The following is an 11756-nucleotide window of genomic DNA, read 5'->3' on the forward strand; positions in this document are numbered from 1 at the left end:
AAGTAAAGCAGTATTGAAACTGGAAAGTTTGGGTTCTAGGGTGAGACACTGTGATATTTGTCAAGTTACTCAACCACTCAAAGCCTCATTTTAAAAGACAGGAAGGTGACATTTTAGCTGAGGCATGAGACCTGAATAGGAAGAAGGAGCCAGTCACTCAAGGGGGAGGGAGAGGAGGTAAACAAGCACTAATCTAGACAAAAGAAACAACAGGTGCAAAGACCCTCAGGGGAGAACAAATATTGTTCAAGAAAATGGTTTGGTTGGAGGTATCCCATAGCTGAAAGTTTATGAGAAAAGAGACGTATCTCATACTTTATATAAAGCTGCTCCTATTTCTAGCATGGTGACTCAATTTGCTGATAAATTGATTCTTTCTACTAAAACTTTAGCCCAAGTGTAATCTACTTTCTGATATTTTTAACCATATGCAATCATTTTCCACCATATATCTGTGCCTCCAAGTAATTTCACTCCCCACTTGGTGTCACCGGTTTCTAGCATTGTAACGGGGAAATATTAAGACAGTCCCTCAAAAGCATTATACATTTTCAGGGACTTCTCTGGTGGCACAGTGGTTAAGAACACGCCTGCCAATGCAGGGGACATGTGTTCGAGCCCTGGTCCAGGAAGGTCCCACATGCCGTGGAGCAACTAAGCCCGTGCGCCGCAACTACTGAGCCTGCGCTCTAGAGCCCGCGAGCCACAACTAGTGAGCCCGTGTGCCACAACTACTGAAGCCCGCGCCCCTAGAGCCCGTGCTCCACAACAAGAGAAGCCACCACATCAAGAAACCAGCACACCGCAACGAAGAGTAGCCCCCACTCGCCGCAACTAGAGAAAGCCTGCGCCCAGCAATGATGACCCAACGCAGCCAAAAATAAAAATTAATTAATTAATTAGTAAAAAAATCACTTAAAAAAAAAGCATTATACGTTTTCAGAAGCCAATTATTCATCCCATTCATTGCTCTGTTCAGAACTTCCTCCAATTCATCTCTATCCTTCTGCTGCTGAGCTAACAAATGGAACAGCCTTTTGTCTCAGAAGAGTATTACCGAACACCAGAGGGACAATCTCCCCAGTGTGCTGTGACTTGGAGTTTTATTGTGCCCCATCCCACACTGTCTATTTTCTGTGACTGGATCCCATTACAAACACAAATGTGTTTTCCTGCCCACGACTCTCATGCCATTCTTGCAGCTGGCTTTCCAGGATTTTTCTTGCCCACTTAGAGTCTGTTTCAGATATCCTTTCCCCAGATGGTGGTGCACTTTTTCGAATTGAAACTCAACTTCAATTTGGTCCATACTTTCTGCCATTTTATGTCTGGAGGCATTTCTCAATTATCTCTGTATTCGGTAGTGTCTTAGGGAATCCAGCCAACTGTGAGCATATAAACCTAAATTAATAAAATCAGAAATTCTTAACTATGCTGTTCCTCAGACAGAAATCCACTAGAAACACTGCTTTTCCTGAGATGAGATAGAGGCCTGAGGCAGATTATTTTTAGGACAGAACTCCAAGTGCCTTTCTAGGAGTCCAGAGGCCTGGGTTTGGCTTGTGTCTCACTCTGCATTCTGTGTGGCCTTAAGTCAGCTGATTCCCCCTCTCTGGTGCTGTTTCATCTTCTATAAAACATGGCCTGGAACTCTTAGTGATTTCTAAACATTCTTTTAGCACTGGAAATTTTTTAGTAACACATTCACATGTAATTCCAGTTGAATTCAACAGACCAAAATGGCACTGTTGGAATTTGGATTTGGAACTGCTCAGTCCATCTATCTGTTCATACTCTGGATAGTCCTCCATGGGTCCCTGGAAACCCTCAAAATATAATTTATAAACCCCTGGACTAGATGATCCTGTAGGCCCCTTTCCACTCTCAGGGTCTATAAGTCATAGGTTATATCTGGGGAAAAGAAATAAATACAAGGGGGAACTAAAAGATAAAGGGTAGGAGGGGCAAGCTAGCATTATTTGAAGATTTACTATGTCCAGGCATTGGTAAGCTTGAGAGGTGGCCACATGGCCTTCACTAATAGAAGGAGATTCATGTGGGTTGATTCCCAACAGAAATTTATACCATTACCATGGATCTCTCCCAACAGATAAGCCAAACATCTCTGATGTGAAACCTAAATTTTGTCTCAATTACATATTCACATGTTTTCTTGATTACAATATGCCATGCACCCTTCCCCATAAGAGCATTGCTGAGCATTTATTGTCCATGTAGTATATTCAATAGCAGTTTAATCCCTGACATGGGTTTGGGGCAAGGAGGAAGCCACGTTCTTTCCCGAGACTCTGGTTCCATATGAGGACAAAGGTTTAAGTAGGACAGATACAAAACAGAGTTTCAGCCTTCATGGAGCTCAGTCAGCTCATAGTCTAGTGGGAGGCACATACAATTTTCAACTGATCATAAATTGAAATAATTACGAACTGTGCTTAGTTCTATGAAGTAAATGTATATTAAAAAAAAAAAAAAAAAAACCTGTAGTATCATAGAACAGATGGTCAGGCTTAGTAGAGGGAAGAGAGTTTAGGGAAAATTTTCCTAAGGGTGTGTAATGAGCTAAAATACCGAGCTGTTGTGGAGGAAGCAACTCTCAACTCTTCTTTTGCACATTTTTGGGCTCATCCTTTCATCATCTCTTTCTCTGTGGCCATATTTGTGGCCAGGGATTCTGAAAAGAAGGAAGGGAAATGATGTTTTAGTCTCTCTTCTGTGTGGATGGGATTTGAACTCTGCCCTTTTCCAGCAGCCTGGCTGGGAAGAATTCCTCTTCTCTGCAGAAGCGCTAGGTTTGGTGAATGAGTTAGGAGACCACTGCTCATCCACGTTTGTGGCAGACATTGCTAATCGATAGAGGTACTTGTTCTTGCTGAGCTGAGTGGTTCTTATAAAATGTCCAGGTTGTTGCTTCCAAATGATTAGAGTTGTAATGAGGAATAAAGCCTAGGTATCATCCCACATCCCACATTTTGCCTTGCTTGGAAACTGGAACACAATTGATTCCATCTAGGCTTGGGACAACTTGTTGATTTCAATGTTGTGGGTCTGCTCCTGACTTATGCTTCATCTAATCTGGAGGTCAAGGAAGTCTCTTCTTTCAGATTTATGCAAATCAGACTCTGGCACAGTTCCAGCCTCCAGGGAACACATACATAAATTATTAAATTAGTAGTGTAAACTGCTTAGAATAGTATTTGGCACCTAGTATGTGATAAATTGACATAAGTAAATACTTATTAAAAAACAATAAGTAAATATCAGTTTAAACTCTCATCATTATTAGTAAAATTATTGTAAGAGAAAGGGCATTACTCCCAGAGAGCAGTGAGAATAGGGATCTAAGGAAGAACTGTAGCTAAGAGTGAGGGAATGGCATATTGTCTGTAAGCACAGACAGGGTTTTCTTAGCAGTATTTTTTAAATTAATTTTTATTGGAGTATAGTTGATTTACAATGTTGTGTTAGTTTCTGCTGTACAGCAAAGTGAATCAGATATATATATATATATATATATATAAAGAGTGGATATATATATATATATATAAAGAGTGGAGATATATATATATATATCCACTCTTTTTTAGATTTTATTCCCATATAAGTCATTACAGAGTATTGAGTAGAGTTCCCTGTGCTATACAGTAGGTTCTTATTAGTTATCTATTTTATATATAGTAGTGTGTATATGTCAATCCCAATCTCCCAATTTATCCCAACCCCCTTCCCCCTTGGTAACCATAAGTTTGTTTTCTACATCTGTGACTCTATTTATGTTTTGTAAATAGGTTCATTGTACCATTATTTTAGATTCCACATATAAGTGAAATCATATGATGTTTGTCTTTCTCTGTCTGACTTACTTCACTCAGTATGACAATCTCTAGGTCCCTCCATGTTGCTGTGAATGGCATTATTTCATTCTTTTTTATGGCTGGAGTTGTATTCCATTGTATATATACACCAAATCTTCTTTATCCATTCCTCCATCGATGGACTTTCGGTTGCTTCCATGTCCTGGCTATTCTAAATAGTGCTGCAATGAACGCTGGGGTGCATGTATCTCTTCAAATTATGGTTTTCTCCAGACATATGCCCAAAAGTGGGATTGCTGGATCATATGGTAGCTCTATTTTTTGTTTTTTAAGGAACCTCCATACTGTTCTCCATAGTGGCTGTACCAATTTACATTCCCACCAACAGTGTAGGAGGGTTCCCTTTTCTCCACACCCTGTCCAACATTTATTGTTTGTAATGATGGCCATTCTGACTGGTGTGAGGTGATACCTCATTATAGTTTTGAATTGCATTTATCTGATAATTAGTGATGTTGAGTTCTTAGCAATATTTTAACTTCACATTCTACTTGTCCTTGAAGCCTGCACCTCTCCCCACCACCCGTCCATGCATAAAACCATGGGTCCTGGATCTTCTGGCCTCTATGCTTTACCAGGGCCACCAGGAGCTGGGGATACTAAGGAAAATTACCCTAGTCCCTGTCTTTAAGGAGCTCATATTCCAGTACAGAGGCAGAGAAGTAAAGGAAAATAGTGAATTAATAGACACTGTTCTTTCCTTCATGGAGCTTGCAGTCTGGAAAAGGAAGAGGTGTTAAATAAATAAACACATAATTTAAAATGTATGTAATTTCTAAGAAGCTCAGTAATGGCGTGCAAGAGAGGGAAAGACAGGGAGGTCTAATCTAAAATTGGAGCATCTGGTAATGAAGACTTCTCTGAAACAGAATTGAGCTGAAGATGGTCTCATTTTGCTATGAATACATGCTTTGTGGGATGACGTTTTCTCCAGGTATTTCAATAATTTTATCACGTGTAAGATCATAAACATGCATTCTGATCACCAGGACAAGTCAGCAGACCCAGCTCTCTTTGTCCTGCCCCTGGTGTTAAGAAATGGGAGTGTTGAAAACACTCTACTAAAAAGCTCTGATAGAGTCTGAATACCTTCCACTTCACTGCCCAGCAAGCCCTCAATAAATATCAAGTATGTGACTAAATGAGTGAATGAAGCAATAGAATTTTGGAAATGCTTACTGAGAGGTTTGACTGTCTCACTATCTCATGGGACATCATTTGTACAGTGTCATTGTTTTTGAATTCACTTTGTGATTAACTCAGTTTGGGAGGTGAGGAAAGCAGAATGAATGCCAAGTTTCCTTATGTCAAGCAAATACCCTTCTAAGAAAAAATAAGAGCATTTTTCTAACAATAAATCCTGACCTCAAGAAAGTTTTAGTTCTTAGTGTTACTGAAAATTATTTTAATAGGACAAAACAGTTGAGCAAATAAAAATAGTCCCCCACTAGCAATGACCAAACCTTAAAGGTGTATAAGCAAAATGATATAAGTTCCTGCAACTGATCCAACAGTTCTGGGGCATATGGGCCACTGAGGAGAGAAATACTCTAGAAGATCAATGACTGGATAGGATTTGATAAGAATGGAGACACATTCAGCTTACTTGGTTGAGGATTCAAACCCCATCTCAACTCCTTGAATTTTCTTTCTAAGTAAGCTGCTGAAGCTGAGGTCCCAAAGCTGCAAGCCACGGTCTAAGAGGAGTCACGTAATTGTCACCAGCTACTTTCATTCCAAGAAAAGGAGGATATCTGGGCCATAAGAGTATCTCACTTCATGACCAAGTGTTACCGACCAACATTCTTGAGCTTCCCTAATTAATAGAAGTTGATAAGAGAACAGACAAAAAATCTAGGCAAGGCTTCACTGGGGCCCCTGCTGCAGCAGGAGGGAGTGAAAACAAGTACGAGGTTTCCTTGCTCGCTCCCCAAGGGGGCACAAGCTGGTTCCTTAGATGGGGTAGGGGTAGGGGCGGCTCCAGGAGTCTGGCCAGAGAGGTGGCTTAGGTGGTTTTCCCACCCTTTGGTGGTGCTGTGTACAGGGGGGCATGTCCAGTACCCTGCTTTTGCTCCTGGCTCTTCGGAAGTGGCAGTTGGGTTTCTGGTCTTTCTGTATCTTGTTGTCTATAATTTTCCCCAACTGGGCATGTACACAGCTATTTTTAGTCCCACATGGTTACTTTGTATATTGTTGTGCTAGGAGACATTTGTCCAGGTGCAAGCACTACAGCAAAGGGTCCCAGGTCCCAGCCTGTCTCACAAGGAGAAGAGGGGAGAGAGGAGGCTGACTACCAAACTCAAGGAAGCAGGGTCCTGTCCGTTTTTGGAAGCGTGGCATTAAGAGCTTGATTCTGTCAGCTCCTTGTAAGGATAGGTTAGGAAGGACTGAGATGGGTCAATAGCCCATGTTGATACCTTGATACCTTTAGTTAACCTAGGAGACATCTGAAGCACATCTCCCAGGGGGATGCAAGCAATGCTAGGAGCAGAGTAGAACCCAGAATAATCAGTGAAAGACAATGAGTATTCAGGTAAGTTGCCTCTCATTCCAGTCCCAAACAAGGAGACACAGCACAGATTCCAACACGAAATGGAGCCTTGCTCCAAGCAGTACCCATGGGAGTCTTCGCCCAGTGTCTGCCAGGGGCAACAGAGCAGCCTCCCCAGCTGGTGCCAGTGTCTCACCTTAAGGGCACTTGTCTGTGCCTCCCAGGTTCGGCTTCTCACTTTCTACTTTATAGATTCAGCTCTCCTCTATCTCATCTATCTCTTTAGGCCTAGGCACTGGCAGGCACTCGTTCAGTATCTGCTGAATGAATGAACATTCTCATCGTCAGCCTAGTAACCTGGGCCAGCAACATCATTTGCAAGTCCCAGTGCAAAATGAAAATGTGGGGTCTCTTGTTTAAAAACCTGAGGGAAGATGTTGTTGAAAGTACTAAGATGCAAAGTGTTCCCTTCCTACCATGTCTCCTCTGTCACTTTGTCATGATGTTTATTTGCTACGTAATTTGTTCTCAGCAAAGAGAAATTTGAAATTGAAATTATTTACTGTTTATCTTTTATGGTGCAATGACAGTTTTAAATGCAAATATAAGCACATTTAGCTCATACATAGAATCACTGAAATTACACAGTTCCTATTTCCGTAGGTCATACAAGCACTTGTATTTTCTTTTTAACAGAACAGTGGAAATAGTGCATAAAATGAACTCAACTGTTTTTATTTCCCTCCATGTTATAATTCTACCAATACTGTCTACCTTAGGCTTATAGATGATTACAGATGAGTAAGGAAACTGAAAAGAAAAAGAACAATGGGTCATCCTATCTTTCCCAGTTCTTCTGTGTTATGATTTTCAGCATAGGTGATTGCCTAATACAGGGAAGTATAAATGAGCAAAAGAAGATATAATAGGATTTCTTAGTCTTTTATGTTTCTTTGAATCCCCATTGCCTGTCATAGTGAGAACCCTGTGAGCATTCACTCCAATGCTCTGTAACAGGCACAGTATATTAGCAATTGAATCAGCCCCCAAACTACCACTGCATTGTTTTCACATAGCCCATAGAAATACCTTCATTATTTTATAAGATTTGTCTATGTGGCTAGAGGTAAAGATGAGAAAGACAGTCAGGGAAATACATAAAAAGAGATTGCTGTGGCCAATTTTTATCCATCATATTTCTAGTCCCAAGGGTTCCAAACTGATTAAATACAAACATAGCTCCTGACCAATGTGGCTTTTGGAGCTCTACAGAGTTCATTTCCCTTACCACCAAGATAATTCAATTCAACAAATATTTATTGAGTTTTACCATATGCTTGCTGTGACAATGCCAAGACTAGCTAAGGAGGCAAGGCAGAAACAGAGCTGGCTGTAAATCAAGCTTTTCTCCCTAGGAACCACACGAATATTTAGCAAAGGGGAATAAAAGGCTTCCAAAAAGGAAAGGGAGATGCTATATAGGAAACCACATCTCATCTTTGGTGACTGCACAATTGTTCACTTCCTCACCCTGACGTTGGCTTTGTTAGCACTCTTTCAAGATAAATTACAGTAAGAAAAGGGAACCTAGGGGCATGTTAAGTGAGCTTTGGCTTTCTGTTGTTGGACTCATTGAAGCTAGAGAGGTTACATCAGGAAGAGCTACCTAGAGATTCTGGAAGGACTGCCATAGATTTACCTTGAGGGCAGGTGGTCAGGCTTTGCTGAAATGAAGGGTTCTCCCAACCTAAATGCAATAAAAAAGAAAAAAAAAGGCATTTTCAGATTAATTGTGAACATAATCTGACTGTTTTATGTTTTAGAAGTAAAGGAAAGATTTGAGAAGAAATGGTTCATTCATCCGTTCATTCTAGAAATAATTTCTGAACACCTAACCTATATGTCAAGCATTGAGCTGCATATTGCAACAAAACTACAAATAAGACATTGTGTTGGGAGGAGCTTCAAGATGGCGGAAGAGTAAGACTCATAGAGAGTCCCGTATGGATAAATCCAAGGAGAAACATGCCAAGACACATATTAATCAAACTATCAAAAATTAAATACAAAGAACAAATATTAAAAGCAGCAAGGGAAAAACAACAAATAACACACAAAGGAATCCCCATAAGGTTAAGAGCTGATCTTTCAGCAGAAACTCTGCAAGCCAGAAGGGAGTGGCAGGACATATTTAAAGTGATGAAGGAGAAAAACCTACAACCAAGATTACTCTACCCAGCAAGGATCTCATTCAGATTTGACAGAGAAATTTAAACCTTTACAGACAAGCAAAAGCTAAGAGAATTCAGCACCACCAAACCAGCTTTACAACAAATGCTAAAGGAACTTCTCGAGGCAGGAAACACAAGAGAAGGAAAAGACATATAATAACAAAACAAAAACAGTTAAGAAATTGGTAATAGGAACATACATATCGATAATTACCTTAAATATAAATGGATTAAATGCTCCAACCAAAAGACATAGACTGGCTGAATGGATACAAAAACAACACCCGTATATATGCTGTCTACAAGAGACCCCCTTCAGACCTAGGGACACATACAGACTGAAAGTGAGGGGATGGAAAAAGATACTCCATGCAAATGGAAATCAAAAGAAAGCTGGAGTAGCAATTCTCATATCAGACACAATAGACTTTAAAACAAAGACTATTACAAGAGACAAAGAAGAACATTACATAATGACCAAGGGATCAATCCAAGAAGAAGATACAACAATTGTAAATATTTATGTACCCAACATAGGAACACCTCAATACATAAGGCAAATACTAACAACCATAAAAGGGGAAATCTACAGTCACACAATCATAGTAGGGGACTTTAACACCCCACTTTCACCAATGGACAGATTAGTCAAAATGAAAATAAATAAGGAAACACAAGCTTTAAATGATACTTTAAACAAGATGGACTTAATTGATATTTATAGGACATTCCATCCAAAAACAACAGAATACACATTCTTCTCAAGTGCTCATGGAATATTCTCCAGGATAGATCATGTCTTGGGTCACAAATCAAGCCTTGGTAAATTTAAGAAAAATGAAATCGTATCAAGTATCTTTTCCGACCACAACGCTATGAGACCAGATATCAATTACAGGAAAAAATCTGTAAAAAATAAAAATGCATGGAGGCTAAACAATACACTACTTAATAACCAAGAGATCGCTGAAGAAATCAAAGAGGAAATCAAAAAATACCTAGAAACAAATGACAATGAAAACACGACGACCCAAAACCTGTGGGATGCAGCAAAAGCAGTTCTAAGAGGGAAGTTTATAGCAATACAATCCTACCTTAAGAAACAAGAAACATCTCAAATAAACAACCTAACCTTACACCTAAAGCAATTAGAGAAAGAAGAACAAAAAAAACCCAAAGTTAGCAGAAGGAAAGAAATCATAAAGATCAGATCAGAAATCAATGAAAAAGAAATGAAGGAAACAGTAGCAAAGATCAATAAAACTGAACACTGGTTCTTTCAGAAGATAAACAAAATTGATAAACCATTAGCCAGACTCATCAAGAAAAAAAGGGAGAAAAATCAATAGAATTAGAAATGAAACAGAAGTAACAACTGACACTGCAGAAATACAAAGGATTATGAGACATGACTACAAGCAACTATATGCCAATAAAATGAACAACCTGGAAGAAATGGACAAATTCTTAGAAATGCACAACCTTCTGAGACTGAACCAGGAAGAAATAGAAAATATGAATAGACCAATCACAAGCACTGAAATTGAAGCTGTGATTAAAAATCTTCCAACAAACAAAAGCCCAGGACCAGATGGCTTCACAGGCGAATTCTATCTAACATTTAGAGAAGAGCTAACACCTATCCTTCTCAAACTCTTCCAAAATGTAGCAGAGGGAGGAACACTCCCAAACTCATTCTACGAGGCCACCATCACCCTGATACCAAAACCAGACAAAGATGTCACAAAGAAAGAAAACTACAGGCCGATATCACTGATGAACATAGATGCAAAAATCCTCAACAAAATATTAGCAAACAGAATCCAACAACACATTAAAAGGATCATACACCATGATCAAGTGGGGTTTATACCAGGAATGCTAGGATTCTTTAATATACACAAATCTATCAATGTGTTACACCATATTAACAAATTGAAGGATAAAAACCATATGATCATCTCATTAGATGCAGAGAACACTTTTGACAAAATTCAACACCCATTTATGATAAACCCCTCCAGAAAGTAGGCATAGAGGGAACTTTCCTCAACATAATAAAGGCCATATATGACAAACCCACAGCCAACATCATCCTCAATGGGGAAAAACTGAAACCATTTCCCCTAAGATCAGGAACAAGACAAAGTTGCCAACTGTCACCACTATTATTCAACATAGTTTTGGAAGTTTTAGCCACAGAAATCAGAGAAGAAAGAGAAATAAAAGGAATCCAAATCGGAAAAGAAGAAGTAAAGCTGTCACTGTTTGCGGTTGACATGATACTATACATAGAGAATCCTAAAGATGCTACCAGAAAACTACTAGAGCTAATCAATGAATTTGGTAAAGTAGCAGGATACAAAATTAATGCACAGAAATCTCTTGCAATCCTATACACTAATGATGAAAAATCTGAAAGTGAAATTAAGAAAACACTCCCATTTACCATTGCAACAAAAAGAATAAAATATCTAGGAATAAACCTACCTAAGCAGACAAAAGGCCTGTATGCAGAAAATTACAAGAAACTGATGAAAGAAATTAAAGATGATACAAATAGATGGAGAGATATACCATGTTCTTGGAATGGAAGAATCAACATTGTGAAAATGACTCTACTACCCAAAGCAATCTACAGATTCAGTGCAATCCCTATCAAACTACCAATGGCATTTTTCACAGAACTAGAACAAAAAATTTCACAATTTGTATGGAAACACAAAAGAACCCGAATAGGCAAAGCCAACTTGAGAAAGAAAAATGGAGCTGGAGGAATCAGGTTCCCCAGCTGACTATACTACAAAGCTACAGTCATCAAGACAATATTGTACTAGCACAAAAACAGAAATATAGATCAATATAGATCAATGGAACAGGATAGAAAGCCATATGGTCACCTTATCTTTGATAAAGGAGGCAAGAATATACAATGGAGAAAAGACAGCCTCTTCAATAAGTGCTGCTGGGAAAACTGGACAGCTACATGTAAAATAATGAAATTAGAACACTCCCTAACACCATACACAAAAATAAACTCAAAATGGATTAAAGACCTAAATGTAAGGCCAGACACTATCAAGCTCTTAGAGGAAAACATAGGCAGAACACTCTATGACATAAATCACAGCAAGATCCTTT

This window comes from Balaenoptera musculus, chromosome 17 (assembly GCF_009873245.2).
Source record: "Balaenoptera musculus isolate JJ_BM4_2016_0621 chromosome 17, mBalMus1.pri.v3, whole genome shotgun sequence".
Classification (NCBI taxonomy): Eukaryota; Metazoa; Chordata; class Mammalia; order Artiodactyla; family Balaenopteridae; genus Balaenoptera; species Balaenoptera musculus.